The sequence below is a fragment of the Tiliqua scincoides genome, chromosome 10 (genome assembly GCF_035046505.1).
Source record: "Tiliqua scincoides isolate rTilSci1 chromosome 10, rTilSci1.hap2, whole genome shotgun sequence".
Taxonomy (NCBI): domain Eukaryota; kingdom Metazoa; phylum Chordata; class Lepidosauria; order Squamata; family Scincidae; genus Tiliqua; species Tiliqua scincoides.
In genome coordinates this window covers 3,221,109-3,237,711 of record NC_089830.1, presented here as the reverse complement: position 1 = coordinate 3,237,711, position 16,603 = coordinate 3,221,109, and the positions used below count along the sequence as shown (strand labels likewise).

Below are 16,603 nucleotides of genomic sequence, written 5' to 3'. Positions count from 1 at the left end.
ACCACACGCTGAGTAAAGAAATATTTTCTTTTTTCTGTCCTAACCCGCCCAACACTCAATTTTAGTGGATGTCCCCTGGTTCTGGTACTATGTGAGAGTGTAAAGAGCATCTCCCTATCCACTCTGTCCATCCCCTGCATAATTTTGTATGTCTCAGTCATGTCCCCCCTCAGGCGTCTCTTTTCTAGGCTGAAGAGGCCCAAACGCCGTAGCCTTTCCTAGTAAGGAAGGTGCCCCAGCCCCGTAATCATCTTAGTCACTCTCTTTTGCACCTTTTCCATTTCCACTATGTCTTGTGGGGTTCACTGGCTCCTCTTCTGAACCATGAAGTAAGCATGCTGGAATAAAAGCGGGGGCGCTCCCAACAGATGACTCATGCCCCTATTTCTAGTGAAATTATGACACACGTCCTAACTGATATGGGCAAACACAAGGCTCATATGTAGTGATGCAGAGAGGTCTCCACCCCCCTCCCCAGCAAGCCCCACTACTTCTAAGTCAGAAATTAATCATGAAAAGCAATCAACGCCTGCTTGTCTTGGGCCAGTTGCTGGATACTGTAGGGGAAGAGACCCTTCCACCCACGACCTCTCTGAACAGGAAGCAGCGATCCATCACGCTTGGCGGTTTTAACTGAACAATTTTTCCTTTGATGGTGCTCTGCAAGGCTTCCCGAGTTAATTGTTCGGAATGCAGACTCCTCTGGGTGCCACAGTGATCCCCGCATGATGTAAGCTCTCCAGAGTTCCTCAGGGCCAAGCAGGCGTGGGGAAGCAGTCTCAGGAAGCGGACCTCCCCCTTCACACCCAAGCATGTTCCTTAGTATCCTTTCCCCACTAGGGGAATTCTCCTGCATCAGCTTGCTGCTTCCTGCTGCTGGAGGGGAGGGTGGCAAACAGTTAGTAAGGGAGGCTGCCTTCCCAGAGGCTTCTGGCTGGCCACCACAGGAATTGGGATGCTGGCTAGACAGAGCCCTAGTCCAGGGGTGCTCACACTTTTTTGGCTCGAGAGCTACTTTGAAACCCAGCAAGGCCCGGAGATCTACCAGAGTTTTTTTTTACAATGTTCGCGCCATCATAACATATAACATTTATGTGTACAATGTATGTTGGTGTACCTTCAGCCCCACTGAGTATAACAGGACTTACTCCTGAGTAGACATGCCTAGGATTAGGCTGTGAGGCTGCAATCCTAGCCACACTTACCTGGGAGTAAGCCCCATTGAGTACAATGGGCCTTACTCCCGGCGTTTCCTCCCAGAGGCACCTGAAGAGGGGGGGGGGTCGGCACTCCGCGATCTACTCATTTTGCCTCGCGATCTACCGGTAGATCGCGATCCACCTATTGAGCACCCCTGCCCTAGTCTAACCCAGCTAGGCTCTTCTTATGCTCTGAAATGTCCTTATTGAACAGCCTGATCCGAAACAACTTTCCAGCACCAATGCAGCAGAGGTAAGGAAACAAATGTTCCCTTACCTTGAGGAGGCCACTGTGGTGTTGTCCCCCACCTCCCCAAGAATGCCGAGTGCGCCCCAGTGGAACGATTGTATCGGCACTGGAAAGTTGGTTTGGATTGGGCTGTAAGTCTCCGGTATCTGGAAACAGGCTCTGGCCATCCTTACCTGCAGATTCCACCATCTGTGAACGCCTCCCCACACCTCAGAAGTCCTCCAGGATGCAACTGGAAGCCACGTCTGGTTTACGTCCATGGCATTCTGTCACATCTGGGAGGCATTCTGAGGTGTGGGGAGGCCCACAGCCCACTCCGTTGGCCTTTGCTGGCCTCAGAACACCTCTCAGATGTGGCTTCCAGTCATGTCCAGGAGGTGTTCTGAGGCCAGGGAAGGCCAAAGGAGTGGGCCCCAGGGCTGGCACAACCTCCAGAGGGCCCAGCAAGACACCACAGTAAGTGATTATTGTGCAAGGACCCTGACCCCATCCAGGTCTCAAGCGTCTGTGCATTTTGGTATCTGTGGGGTGGTGGTCCTGGAATGAATATCTCACAAATACCAAGTTTTCAAGAGAATTTAAAAGGATTTGAGGATTTGAGATTCAGCTCCCATGGGGCACACCTCTCTTTCTTTCCTCGTGCAAGGGAAGCACCCTACAGGTAGACCACAGCTGTGATAGAAGGACATCTGCAAGAGGGATCTGAAGGCCTTAGGAATGGACCTCAACAAGTGGGAAACCCTGGCCTCTGAGCGGCCCGCTTGGAGGCAGGCTGTGCAGCATGGCCTTTCCCAGTTGGAAGAGACACTTGGCCAACAGACTGAGGCAAAGAGGCAAAGAAGGAAGGCCCATAGCCAGGGAGACAGACCAGGGACAGACTGCACTTGCTCCCAGTGTGGAAGGGAATGTCACACCCGGATTGGCCTTTTCAGCCACACTAGACGCTGTGCCAGAACCACCTTTCAGAGCGCGATACCAGAGTCATTCGAGACTGAAGGTTGCCAATACTGTCTGCCGCCTCCGGTCTGAACACATTTTCGCATGTTTTTCAAAGAATGAGGAAAATCGCTGACCTAGGAGAGAACACATCTTGTGTACTGATCCCTCTTTCAAATTGCTCTCCGTCCTTCAGGTCTCCATCTCCCAGTTTGATCATTTCCCTCTAACCTTCTTAATCAAAGTTATTTGGTTACTTCAGTTATCCACAGTTGCCATATATTCTTCCTGTGTTGAGCTGCAGATTGCCCTGGAACAGTGGATCTCAAATTGGTGGGTTGCGACCCACCAGCTTGTGTAAAGCTTCCCCCATCCTTTTAAGGGGCGGGGGAAGGGGGAAGGTAGCAACACGATCCCCAGGATTACATCACTAATGGGGATGAAAGGGGGATATTTTTATTTACTGAGGGCTGCTGGCAACTGCAGGAGCTGCAGGGAGCCCCAGGGAGCCCTCCGCAGGGCTCCCCGATGCTTAGAACGTTGACGCAGAACGTTAGAATGTTGAGAAAAACCGATTGCTAAGCACTTCCATAGGAGAAGGAATTTGGGGGCAGGCGCACTGCAAGTCCAAAGGGATCTCCTCTGGAGGAGGAAGGTGGCAGCAGGCACACTGCAAAGCTGCTGCGGCATGATTCCTCCCAATGAAGAAGAAGCCAGACTGAGCAGCTTCCTCACAAAGTGACAGCGGCTGCCATCTTGGCCAAGCCACCCTGGACACCCCATGTGACATTTGGGGGTAGAATCTGGGGTGCCCCACCCCAGTGCCCCCGCTAGGTACGCTATGGCTTCCCCCTTCCCCCTGCAAAGAACAATCAGGTTCTTCCACCTGTAAAAGACATTCAGCAGTCACAACTGTTACCCTGCACATGCCCAATCTCGTCTGATCTTGGAAGCTAAGCAGGGTCAGGCCTGGTTAGTACTTGGATGGGAGACCGCCTGGGAATACCGGGTGCTGTAGGCTTATACCATGATCTCGGAAGCTAAGCAGGGTCAGACCTGGTTAGTACTTGGATGGGAGACCGCCTGGGAATACCGGGTGCTGTAGGCTTATACCATGATCTCGGAAGCTAAGCAGGGTCAGGCCTGGTTAGTACTTGGATGGGAGACCGCCTGGGAATACCGGGTGCTGTAGGCTTATACCATGATCTCGGAAGCTAAGCAGGGTCAGGCCTGGTTAGTACTTGGATGGGAGACCGCCTGGGAATACTGGGTGCTGTAGGCTTATACCATAGTCTTTCGAGACTGAAGGTTGCCAACCATCAAAGAACAATCACCATGACCAAATGGCAACTCCTCCCCAATAAAGAGAAAGCGGATGGAGATGTCTTACCTGGGCCCCTGGTGCGGCAAGGCCAAGTGCAAATATTCTGCAGAGACCCGAACTCCAGTTTCACCGCATAGCTATGCTCCCTTTGAAGATCTGCCCAGGAAACCAAGATCACAGAGCCATCATCCTAGAGGGAATCCAAAAGATACATCAAGTTCTACACCTGGACTGCAGAGTTCTGCAAGACTGGGATGTCCCAAGAGGGATTTCTCCATGTCTCTGAGCTACTCTTTCTTCCAGATGGTACTGAGAATATACAATTGTAAAAAGTGTGCTATTTTTAATACGCCTCTAACCAGGAATTTTTGTTCCCGTTGAAGACAATTTTTTCCCCTTTTAATCACTGTCAGCAAACCTGTGGTTGAAAGGAACAATGGTCTGTGGATATCCTCAAGGAGCAGGTTGCCCACAGTAATTTATTTTTTTAAGTACCTGTAAGTACCAAAACCTGCCCTGGTGACCATCCCAATAAAATAGATCTGGCTGGAAAGAGGCAGAGCCAAAAGACCACAGGGTCTGGGTACAGTTTGAGCATTAAACTTGCTTAACATAAGAGCCAGTTTCACGATAAACTTCAGATGTTTGAGAGCCTCAGGAGAAACATTTGTGAGCCACAATATTTAAGAAGCACTTACATTCTTGAATATATTGACATCTCTGAGTTCTTTATCAAATTTGGTCAGCTGCTTTTTTAATTGTATTTATGTGATGTTTAATCAATCAAATCTATCAATCAAACTCACATTTTTATACTGCCCTTCCTCCTAGGAGCTCAGGGTCAGTTCATCCCTCTTTTTGTCCTGGCAACAACACTGTGACGTAGATGAGAGAGTGACTGGCCCAAGGTCACCCAGGAAGCTTTGTGTCTATCCAAATACTAATCACCAGGCTGGCTGACGGGCTGGGTTTCCGCTCACCCCAGTGCTAATGATTTTGAGACATCTTTATTTGTTCCGTGAGGGGTGAGCAATTGCCCCGGAAGGCTGGAGAAAATGGAGAGCTTGTTTAAACAGGACGGTTTAAGAAAACCCAATCAATCAAGGGTGTGGGAATGTACCTGTGTTTGCTTAGGCAGGGGGCTGTCTGGGCCCACCACCAGCCAAACAGAAACTCAGAAAGAGGACAAGAGGGGGTGGGAGAGGAGGGCGCTTTGATGGTGAAATGAAGACAGAGGGGCCTTTGCCTGTCAAAAACAATTTCTTTGACCTGATCCTTAAGACTTGAATGGACCTTGAGCAGGGCTTGTCAATTTGTCCTCTGTCTCTGTCTTTCTCTTTTTAAGCATACCATTCATAGAAAAATGTTTTAATATAAGTACAGTGGGCCCTCAGGACAGTGGGATAATGACCCCCTGTGGATGCCTATTGCTGCAGATACGACCCCACGGCAGGAAGCCCTCAAAGGACCTTCTAGATCAGGGGTGCCCAAACCCTGGCCCTGGGGCCGCCTGCGGCCCTCGAGGTCTCTCAATGCAGCCCTCAGGGAGTCCCCAGTCTCCAGTGAGCTTCTGGCCCTCCAGAGATTTGTTGGAGCCCACACTGGCCCAACGCAACTGCTCTCAGCGTGAGGGCGACTGTTTGACTCTTGCGTGAGCTGTGGGATGAGGGCTTCCTCCACTGCTTGCTGTTTCACATCTGTGATGCAGCAGCAAAGGAAAGGCCAGCCTTGCTTTGTGCAAGGCCTTTTATAGGCCTTGAGCTATTGCAAGACCTTCATTCATTCATATAAGTTCATCTTTAATCTATTCATTTATGTAAACTTATGTAAATTTATTCAAATTTTAAATGTAAATTAATTAATTTTCCCCCCAACCCCCGACACAGTGTCAGAGAGATGATGTGGCCCTCCTGCCAAAATCTGGGAAGTGTTCTGAGGCCTGGGGAGGCTGCATGCAGCTTCCCTGGACTTTAGAAAGCCTCCTGGAAGCATAATAAAGAAGGCCCCAAAAGTGCCTTTCTGACACCTTCAGAAGGCTTCCTGAGGCCGATCAGACATGGAGTCGGCACCCACAGGGAATTAAATCCGTGGGTGCTGAACCCACAGATGGCAAAGGCCAACTGTACTTATATCTAAGTTATAGGGGCCAAGCTCCATCTTAGAAAAGGTATATTTGTAAGAAGCTGCCTTCCACTGACCAAGTCAGTTGTCCATCTAGCCCTGAACTGAACACTGACTTGCTGCAGCCCTCCAGGGTTCAAAACGAGACTCTTTCTCTGCCTGACCTGGAGATGCTGCCAGGGATAGTGCCAAGAATCTTGTGCATGCCTGTCGTACACTTGGTCTCACACTCCCAGGGTTTTGGGGTGCTCAGAGTTGTTGGTTCTGAACCCTAGAGCCCTCAAAGATCCCTGTTCGGTAGTACTGCCACCACCCTGTAAGAGCCAGTGCCTCAGTCCAGGGACACCGAGACCCTCTAGGCTTAACTATATCCCTTGTAGGCACTGAGTACTTTCTTTACTTAAAGTCTCAGTCCTCAAGTCACTAGTCCACAATGAGGATTTTTGGTAGCTTGCTGAACGGCTAGACAGGATTCTGAACCTTTGTCCCCAACAGACAATGAACCAACATGGTAAAAGGATTTTTACTTTATTAAGTACATAGGGTTACAAAAAGTTACAAAAGGCAGCAAATGCTAGAGGCATAAAAACTTCTAGAAAACATATCAGCATAAAACAACAGAGCTAACTGGCTAACTCTATTATTCTCTGACTCTCACCTGGGTCAGCTTCTTTTGTAGATCCTCAGGCCAGTTACATAAGAGGCCACATGGTCCTGGCGGGGCAGGATGTGTACCCCCCACCTATCTCACCAAGAGACAAAGACCAAAGGTTTGGGCCTCTGTAAAACCCCAAGCACAGCACTTTCCTTTTCAGCCAAGGAGCTGTTCCTTTGAATCCTGGGCAGGAGATATGGAGCTGGACCCACATCTGAAACCCATGAGGTGCACCACCTCCCATTCTGGATGCCATACCAGGACTGCTCACAGAGAGGGCACGAGTCAACTCACAATTCCTCTTTTTCCACTTCAGTGTCATAGCCACAGCTATTGAATGAAATGGAGAGCGGCTTGGCTTCGGAGACTCCTTTTCGCAAATATTTCCATGGCTCGCAGTATTTTCAAAAGCAAACCATCCACATGCCTGCACTAAAATTTGCCAGGAAATGCACCGGGACATTAAGGTTTCAGTGACTTGGGCTGGCGGCACACTCAGCAACTATGCAACACAGGAGCGTAGCTACAGCAGGGGCAGCACTGCCTAGAATGGCTCCAATGTCGACTGGGAGGAGCTGGTCACACAGTGCATTGCAGCACATGCAATATTTACTGCACCACCCCCCTGTAGCTATGCTACTGAGGCAATAGCCAGAGAGGCCGATGGCCCAATCCTAACCAACTTTCTAGCATCGATGCATCACAATGCACCCGGAGGCAAGGGAACAAACATTCCCTTACCTTGAGGAGGCCTCTGTGACTGCCCCTCCACTGCATGCCCCGCTGGCACAGCTGCATCAGCCCTGGAAAGTTGGACAGGATTGGGCCCTAAGCCCGGTAAATTCTGACGAGAATGTGCTGATGCCCTCCTTCACTGCAAGTGCCTGTCGAACAGCAAAGTGAAATTCAGAGGGGCTACCTTGGCGAGGCCTGGCTGCAGCGCACGGCCAACTGTGGGAGACCCAGCACCCCAGCAGGGCCCGCCAACCCTTGGGCAGCATTGCCCTGGGGCACTGTAACGGGAGAATGCGGGGTAACGTTCACCCAGGTGACCCTACCATGATTTTCAGCAGATGTGCTGCAGGGGTTTGCGGCAGAGCACTGAAAATTGCTGAAAAACTCTTCCAGGTTCTGTGGCTCTGTTTCCGGGGCAACTGTCTGTAGTAACGAATTGTCAGTCCCTCTTCCTCTGCCAGCTCCACCAGTAGAGCAGAAACAGATAATTACTACAGACGGTTGTCCCAGGAACAGAGCTGCAGAACCTGGAAGAGACTCCTGGAAGTGCCATCATTTGAGGCAAAGACCACAGAGAAGACTATAGACATCAGTGAGCCGTGAGAAGGAAAAAGTGGAAAGTTGCTGTCTTAAGAAGTCCACCTGTAGGCACTTTATCAAAGGCCCCTCAACATGAAAGGACACAATGCAGATGGTGAAGACCACCAGCCTCATCTAGTAGACCAGGGGTGTCCAAAGTTTTTGGCAGGAGGGCCATCATCTCTCTGACACTGTGTCGGGGGCCGGGGAAAAATTTTATTTACAATTTGAATAAATTTACATACGTTTACATAAATGAATACATTAAAGATGAACTTATATGAATGAATGAATGAATGAATGAAGGTCTTGCAATAACTCAAGACCTATAAAAGGCCTTGCACAAAGAAAGGTTGGCCTTTTCTTTGCTGCTGCATCACAGTTGTGAAACAGGAAGCAGTGGAGGAAGCCCTCATCCCACAGCTCACACAAGAGGTCAAACAGTCGCCCTCAGGCTGAGTGCAGTTGTGTTGGGCCACTGTGGGCTCCAACAAATCTCTGGAGGGCCAGAGGCTCATTGGAGACTGGAGGCTCCCTGAGGGCTGGCATGTGGCCCTAGGGCCGGGGTTTGGGCACCCCTGCAGTAGACCAATGTTATATCCATAGAAGCTGCTATCCAAACATGCAGAAAACCACTGTATAAGTCATAAGTCATGGAATAAGCTGAGACCCATAAGTCACAGAATTACTGTTTCAAGCAATTTCAGTGCAAGGCACGTATAGAAACACCAGAATTGTTTATTCACTCTGCTTTCCCTGAATGAGACTGTAGGGTCCAGTTAGATCCAGAAGACAAACTCAACTCTGGAAAAGCTTTGTAGCCCATAGCTTTTTTTTTTTCTTTCTGATGTGACATTCCCACATGTATGCACAAGTGGTATTGCTTCAAAAAGTGAGCCTGAGAGCTCCAACCATTACATCAGAATTGGGCTGGTGCCTGTTTACTTTGAGAAACCAGAGCCTTGTGGCTCCTTCACGCCCTGTTTCTCCTCCATTTGGAACTCTGCAAGGATTCAGATGAAAAACGGAAGGATGAATGAGAGATTCACGAGGGTGAATCTCAAGGTAAGATTCACGAGGGTTGCTTCACCACACTAAAGCATATATACATGGGACATGTCATATATGTACCTCCGTCTGGACAGCTTTATCCTGGGTTCACTGTGACCATATAAACATGTGAACTTATGAAGTATGTTATATGAAGTACACCAATCCAGAGCACTGGTCAGTCTAGTCCAGCCTTATCTAAAGTGTCGGTTGCGATCCAGTGGTGGGTCGCGAGCCCATGTGAGGCGGGTTACGAGCGGAGTACTCCCACCCACCCTTACCTCTCAATGGTTAGATCAGAGCCATTCCAGAAGTATTGATCAGCCCCAGAGATTTTATCTCTGAACACTGTAAGTGGCTTTCAGAGGAAATGAGTTATGTCAGAATGCCAGATACAAGGGAGGGCACCAGGATGAGGTCTCTTGTTATCTGGGGTGCTCCCTGGGGCATTTGGTGGGCCGCTGTGAGATACAGGAAGCTGGACTAGGTGGGCCTAGGGCCTGATCCAGCGGGGCTGTTCTTATGTTCTTAACTACAATTCCCAGGAAGCCTTGCAGGTCTCTTGTTATCTGGTGTGCTCCCTGGGGCATTTGGTGGGCCGCTGTGAGATACAGGAAGCTGGACTAGATGGGCCTATGGCCTGATCCAGTGGGGCTGTTCTTGCGTTCTTATTCAGAGGCCTGTGGAGGGAGTACAGCGGGTTGGTGGCCTGGCACGATCCAGAGGAAACCTCCTCGGCACCACCAGAAGCATCAAGGTGGGTCATGGTACTGGTAAGGTTGGGAACCACTAGGCAAGTCCACTACTGTCTACCTTCTTCCAACAACTTTCTGAAGTCTGCAACTGTAGATGCTGGCCAGGCTATTTTCAACTGGTGTGCTGCAAAAGGTCTGCAGGTGTGCCATGAAGTGTGGAGTGCAGCAATTGAAAATTGCTGGAAAATGCTTCCAGGTTCTGTGGCTCAGTTTCTAGGGTCAACCTGTCAGTCCACTTTCTCTGCCAGCTCGACCAGGACAGAAAATTCATTACAGAACCCAGAAGAGTCTCCCAGAAGTCGAAAGTGACATCACAAGAGGCGCTCCATAGAGGTCAGCGTCCTGTGAGAATAAAAACTTTGAAAATAGCTGTACTAGACGCTAACCCCGGGAAGCGTGTGACCCACCCAAAGCTATAGCATCTCCCCTCAATACTGTGCAAGCAGCAAGTGTGAGGCATGCCACACAGGACACAGAAAAGGCAGCAGCCACAGCTCAGACCCAAACACGTGACACACCCGTGCACCTAAGACCATCCTTGCTCTGACAGCAAATTCCTTGAGAAAGATGCAAACCAAATCAGAGCGTGCAAGAAGAAATGGCTGCATTTCCTTGCACGGCACTGCTGAGACAGCCGTGGGTCTTTATTGATTCTGACACAAGGGCTTTCCTTGTGCCTCTCTCCTGGAAGGGAGCGCAACCCCCTCCCCATTCTGGCTGCTGTCTCTTAAATACATGTCCACTGTGGACATCGGAGAGGCTTGGTTTACAGGGATGTTGGATTGCAGTAATTACCACCCACTCAAAACAAGCAAGCTCTTTTTTCAGAGACCCCAGCCGTGGTGCATCAGGTATGACAGCTACTGTAGAGTCTTGATGATCACACAATTAATTACGCTCTAACATCAGATTAACTGGGGGACTGACCTGCAGGTGTGTGGAATGAGCAGTGAACACGGCCTCTGGCCTCTCCCTCAAGCTGGGTGCCGCAATCTAGTGCTCTTCCACTAGAGACATGGGGCCACGTGCCCCAATCCCAACCCTCCTAAGTAGTGTTGTTTCAGTGGGCATGCTGCTGAAGAGGTTGCAGTGGCACACCATGCGCCGGCAGACCCGCAGACACACTCCAGAGCAGGTAACCCTCTGCAGGGCTTGGAGGGAGGTGGAGAGGGGTGAACGGGGCAGACAATGAGAGAGCAGGGAGGAGGATGGATCAGGTCCAGGAGGAGCATGAAACTGGCAGCTGAGCATGCTGAATCCCAACCCCGTTACCGAACCTGATCCGAGCAACACAGGCTTGCACCACTGATTGAGCTGGCTAAGATCCAAGTTGCCCCACAGTGTCTGCTGGGGCTTACCCAGAGGCAAGGGGACAAATGTCCTTCTACTTTGGTGGGCCACTATGAGATACACAGGAAGCTGGACTAGACGGGCCTTTGGCCTGATCCAGTGGGGCTCTTCTTATGTTCCCCAAGGAGATGTCCAGCAGCTGAAAATCTCCTGTGGGATACAGTGAAAGTTGCACCGGTAAGGTAGCTGCATCACTGCACCGGGATTTTGGTAGAATAGGGCCACTATCCTTGTTAACAATCAGACCCTTTCCCCTTGGGAAATGCAATTATATAATCTTTAAGAGAAGAGATTTTGCACCCAAACTACAATTCCCAGGATCCTTTGGATGAAGCCACAACACTTAAAAGTAGTAGAAACCCAGGAATAGCAGACTGTGTCTCCACCTGGATTTTTAAACCTCATTTAAAAAAAAATGTTTGGTTAACCTGCCAATTTATTTTCTTTCATAGGGTGAGCTGCAGGGCAGGAGAACACCTTTGGGAAGCTGACCTCCTTGGGCTGCCTAATGATGGGTCTGATTATTGTGAATGAGCCTTGCTCTGTGATTTTGGTCAATTACCCTGATGGATAATCAGGGGCCTAACAAAAGAATCTTTAATGCTCCTTGATTACTAGAAATCTCCCCCTCCTTCCTTTGGGAAGCCCTGCCTTGCAGATGGTGGGAAGGGCAGAGAACCATGTGCTGAAGTTCTGAACAGGGACTGAGGCAAAGACAGACTGAATGGGGCACAGGGTGAGAGATGCCTGGGACACTGTGAGGAGTTGCAACTATTTTATATTTAGTTGCCGTGAAATACTGCTTTTGTCTTTCTAGTAAAACATTTAAACCCAGACCAAATTTGCCAGGCATAACTTCCTCCTTCCAAAATTTCCAGAGAAAGAGACATCATTAAACATTTTAATTTCTGTCTTCATTAGAATGATACTCCTCAATCCAGGCCAAAAGCAAGCACATTAGGAGCAAGCACATCCTTCTGGCTTAACCATCAGGCTAAACCGCCATGACTTGGCTGCATTTGCAAGCATGTTTTGTTGGCATGCTGGCAAAGGAGTAAATCTCCTATTGCAGTGGTGTAGCTAGAGGGTGTGCAAAGCACTAAGTTTGCAGGGAGCCTCTCCACAGTGTGCAAGCATCCTCTTTTTCCAGGACATGTCCTCTTCTTTAGCATCGTGTCCTGGAAAAGAACTCAAATATCCTCCTTCTCCCTGTGAACAGCCCCTGCAGATAGCACACAGCCTTCTTGGAACTAAGAAATGTAATAAATTATATGTAATATGGGTTTAAATTTAATAAGTAATATAGTGTTTAAATGAACCACATGAAATCAATATATGAATGTTTTAAGCTTTTATTTTGTCATGTACTGCGTTTTTTGGGTGTCCTTATAATGAATAAATTGTATAATTTAATTTACATTATATGTTATTTAATTATATGTACTTTAATTTAATAACAACAATATTGTGTTTAACCACATGAAATCAATATATATATATATGAGTGTTTTTAGCTTTTATTTTGTTCCATCCTACATTTTCCTTGGATGTCCTACATTTGGGGGGCACCTTGTCCTCTTTTGCAGTTATGACTTCCGGTCACCCCATGTGCAAGTGGCCCCTTCCCTTCGGAGCCAGGTGTACGCCTCCGTTTTGCTCCCCCTGTCCAGAATGGCTCTGAAAGGGAGGGGGAGGGGCTGCTTGCTCTCTGCAGTGAGCTTCCCTGCAAAACTTAGTGCTTTGCACCCCCTCTAACTATGCCACTGTCCTACTGATTTCTCCCTGGCTTTTCTTTCTAGATTGGGAACTTCTTTGGGGCAGGGCACCAATTCCCCCCCTCCCCCATGCTGCAAAGCAGTAAATAAATATTCATGATCATAAAAGGATTCAGTGTGGAAATGATCCTGGTCTCTGTATTTAACACCTCCCACTCTACCAGCTCCTGTTGCACTGTTCCAGTTCTCAATTTTAGGGGAGGGGGTAAATTTTGAAAGGGGAACGGAGGAAAACCAGAAGAGGTGTGGTGCTTTTTAAATTTTTTTTTTTTTGTAAACACAGGAGGAATGTGGACTGAGGTCTGGAACTCAGTTCCTGGGCGGATTGCACTCAGTTGCAGAATAGTAGTAATTGTGCATTGGAAGGGAACTGTGGAAAAAAAAAAAATCCAACATGTTTTTGTGAAGTCTCCAGGAAGGACAGAAAAACAAAGAGCGAATTTTTCTGTGAGTGGAAAGGAACATGTACAGTGTATTTTTTTTATTTATTTGCACATTTATTTGCACATGTTTATACCGTCCTTTCTCCAAGGAGCTCAGAGCAATGTACATGGTTCTTTCCCTCCTTCTGTCCTCACAACAACCTTGTGAGGTAGGTAGGGCTGAGAGAGAATGACTGGCCCAGGGTCACCCAGGAAGCTTCATGTCTGGGCAGGAATCTGAACCTGTCTCTTCTGGGTCTAAGTCCAACTCCCAAAACACTACCCCATCCTGGCTTATGCAGGTGGCCCTCTATATCTAAGAGTTCAGCATTTGCAGATTTAACTGAATGAGGGTGCTGAGCCCATATCTGGAGGACCTCAAGTACCTCCCGGATAAGACTGGAAGTGCCTTCTGGACATGCCTGGGAGGTGTTCTGAGGCTCAGGGAGGCTGCGTGCAACCTCCCTGCACTTCTGAAAGGAACTTCCCGTGTTTTTGGCAAACTGGAACTGCCTTTCAGAAGCACCTGTGAGGGATTCTGAGGTTTGGGAGGTCATTGGCAGCCTCCAAATGTCTCAGAAGGCCTCCCAGAGATTTGCTGCCAGCCCCCCTCCTGTGAATTTGATTATCCGTGGAAACTGGTATCCACAGGGGGTCTTGGAATTGATTCCCCATGGATACTGGAGGAGGGCACTCTACTTATACTTATACCTTGCATATATGCCCATATATGCATGGATCATGCCCTCTGCATGGACCATGCTGATCTTCCTCACTGTGTCATGTGCACATAAGAACATAAGAACAGCCCCACTGGATCAGGCCATAGGCCCATCTAGTCCAGCTTCCTGTATCTCACAGCGGCCCACCAAATGCCCCAGGGAGCACACCAGATAACCTCATCCTGGTGCCCTCCCTTGCATCTGGCATTCTGACATAACCCATTTCTAAAATCATGTAGCACCACCATGTAGCAAAATGATTGCACCATGTAGCAATCTTCCCCCCCACCTGCAGAGACACTCTAGCCCACCACTCTACTCTTCCACATTTCCTTCTTCTCCATTGCCCAACGCTTGCCTTTTGAAGAGGCAGAGAGAGGACTAGCAGCACCAGCGGTGCCAAGTGCTGCTGGGTGACGGAATGTTGGCTAATGGTGAGACAGCTGGCGAGTGTGGGGTGATCCCCCCCACCAACCTCCTGCCTCATAAATAGGTCCTCCTCATGCACAATAACTTCTAAAGAGGTATGTTTTTGTTGGCTGTGAAGTATTGGAGGGTCTACTATGTGGGTCTATACCATAGTCTTTCGAGACTGAAGGTTGCCAACTAAACTATGTGGGTGTTTCTGCCACCTCCAGTTCCTTACCCTCTCCCACTAATCCTCACCGCCACCCACACTTGTGTCTTGCTGAACTCTGCTTCCCCTACTGGAGCTTCCTTGCCAGGGTTTTGCAGCCACTTTTTGTTGTTGCTGCTGTGCTTTTTTTGCTTGCTAGCCCAGTCTGGCTGCTCTTTATTGCTGGCCAAAGTAAGAGAAATAACAACTGTCCCCATTCTGTCAAGTAACCTATCCAACAAAATTCCCCCAAAGCTAGTAATCTTCTATTAGAGACTATTGCGATGCAAGGCTCTGGTAGTGATATTTTGATAGCCAGCCTCACACTCACCCTGCTCTTTGTATTTTTGATTAGCCTTTAAGGCTGCAGCCTTAAGGCTGCAGTTATTTAGACGTCCCCTTGAAGTCAGTGAGACTTGACTCCTGGTAAACATGCACAGGGTCAGCTTTCTTGTAAAGAACAGAGCCAAGACTCAGCAGCACATGTAGGCCGCTGTCCTCTATGCACATTTTCCTGATCAGTGTGCTGACAGCATACCTGCCTCAGTGTTCCTGGCTGTAGAATTGGACTTAAAGCTTTAAGGATTTGGGAGCAATGTGCAGTCCTTTCAGGATAGTCTCTTATGTATTCAGTGCCTAGTCTTCATCTGGTCACTGATCACCAGTGGGTGCTAAGTAAAATTGGTTTATTCCTAATAAAGGTTTTTGAAATTGAATTTGAAGAAAAATTGGATTATCTCCTTTAATCAGGCATGGGCAGCTCTGCTTAAACTTTTGGGGGTTTGATGTTAGAATTGCAGTGCAATCCTATCTTGCACTGCAACAGGCAGGCCGGGAGGCCTGTGTTGTATCCAGCACAAGTCAGGGGCCCAAAGTGCCTCAGCCGGAGGCAGGGGAAAACTCTTCCCCTTACTCCTGGGTAAGCCACCGCAGCCCCAATAGGTCTCCTTGGACTTGCGCCACCCCTGGAGGTATAAGTCCAGGAAAGCAGAGTGGATACCAGCCCCGTCTCCAGCTCCCCACCCACCTGACCTTGGGACCACCCTGCGCCTGACCTCCCCCACCGCAGAACACCTTCCTCCTGCTTCCCCCCACCCACCCCTGATCCTAGCAGCGGCAGAGCTCGGCCGACGCAACTTTCCCTGTCACAGTCGACGTGGAGACTGGATTCAGCCTCTGCGAGCCGGTGGGTATAACTGTGCCAACCCAGCCAACTCTAGAGGAGGTGCAAACATGCTTTATGGCATGTTTGCAACCCTCCTGGGCAGGCGCAAGAGACTTGTGCCGCTCCAAGGTGCACTCGGAATTGCGCCCTTAGTGATAGGTTGGATTTTTTTCAGTTCAAGAAAGCACCGGGTATTTTGGGGGGAGGGTTGACTTCCTTGGGAGAAGCCACCTTCCTAGGCAATTACAAGGGGGAGCGAGACACTGTTTTCAGGGGATGGGGTGCCCGCCAGGGCAATGGTGCTGTTGTCACCTTCACTGTTAAAAAAAAAAAAAGTGTTAAAGTTGTTAAAAAGTGAGAATAGTCAATCATCGCTAACCCGGTAAGTTCCCCACCCAAATACCATTTTTGAGGTACCCACAAAAGCCAAATGATTCCTCTTTTGGTTTGATATTTTCAGGGAATCAGTGTTAGTTAGAATCCCTGATCTCTCATGATTCTGATGTATTTCACATATATGGAGCCATTCTGATGGGCAGCTCAAAGGGTGCACCGGGCAGTTTATCCAGCCCGCCAGCTTCCTGCCTGGTTCCACCCTCGAGCCAGCATTTCTTATCTTACTCCAGGTAGTGCATTTTGGGGTTCTCACCAAGGACTGTAAGATCCTCTATCCTCCATATAATGCACTCACAATCCACACCGCAGGGAAAATGTTTTGCAGCACTTCAGGTGAAACTATGGAATGGAGTAATCCTGAAGACAGCAAATTGGATTTCACAGCAGCGGGGAGAGCCGCTGATCAGTATTAATTTGCGTCTGATTAATTTGTGTCTGGTCTGTACTAATTTGCAGGGAACAGTTCCTGCAACAAACTGCTAGTCATCCTCTTCTGTCCCAGCTTCTCAATTTCCCCTTTGGTGAAACTGACAAAAGGCCACTTCCTAGATCA

General features: G+C 48.9%; 1 protein-coding gene and 1 pseudogene across 2 annotated transcripts in view; one reads left to right on the top strand and one right to left on the bottom strand.

The window, feature by feature from the left end:
* COL8A2 (collagen type VIII alpha 2 chain) overlaps nucleotides 1-16,603 on the bottom strand; it is a 154,477-nt gene that overhangs the window by 39,312 nt on the left and 98,562 nt on the right. For both annotated transcript variants that reach the window (XM_066639087.1, XM_066639088.1), the window contains one exon: nucleotides 3,776-3,899. The gene's annotated coding sequence lies outside the window, so the exon portion shown is untranslated. The remainder of the gene's footprint in view (nucleotides 1-3,775; nucleotides 3,900-16,603) is intronic.
* LOC136662098 (5S ribosomal RNA) lies at nucleotides 3,284-3,406 on the top strand (annotated as a pseudogene).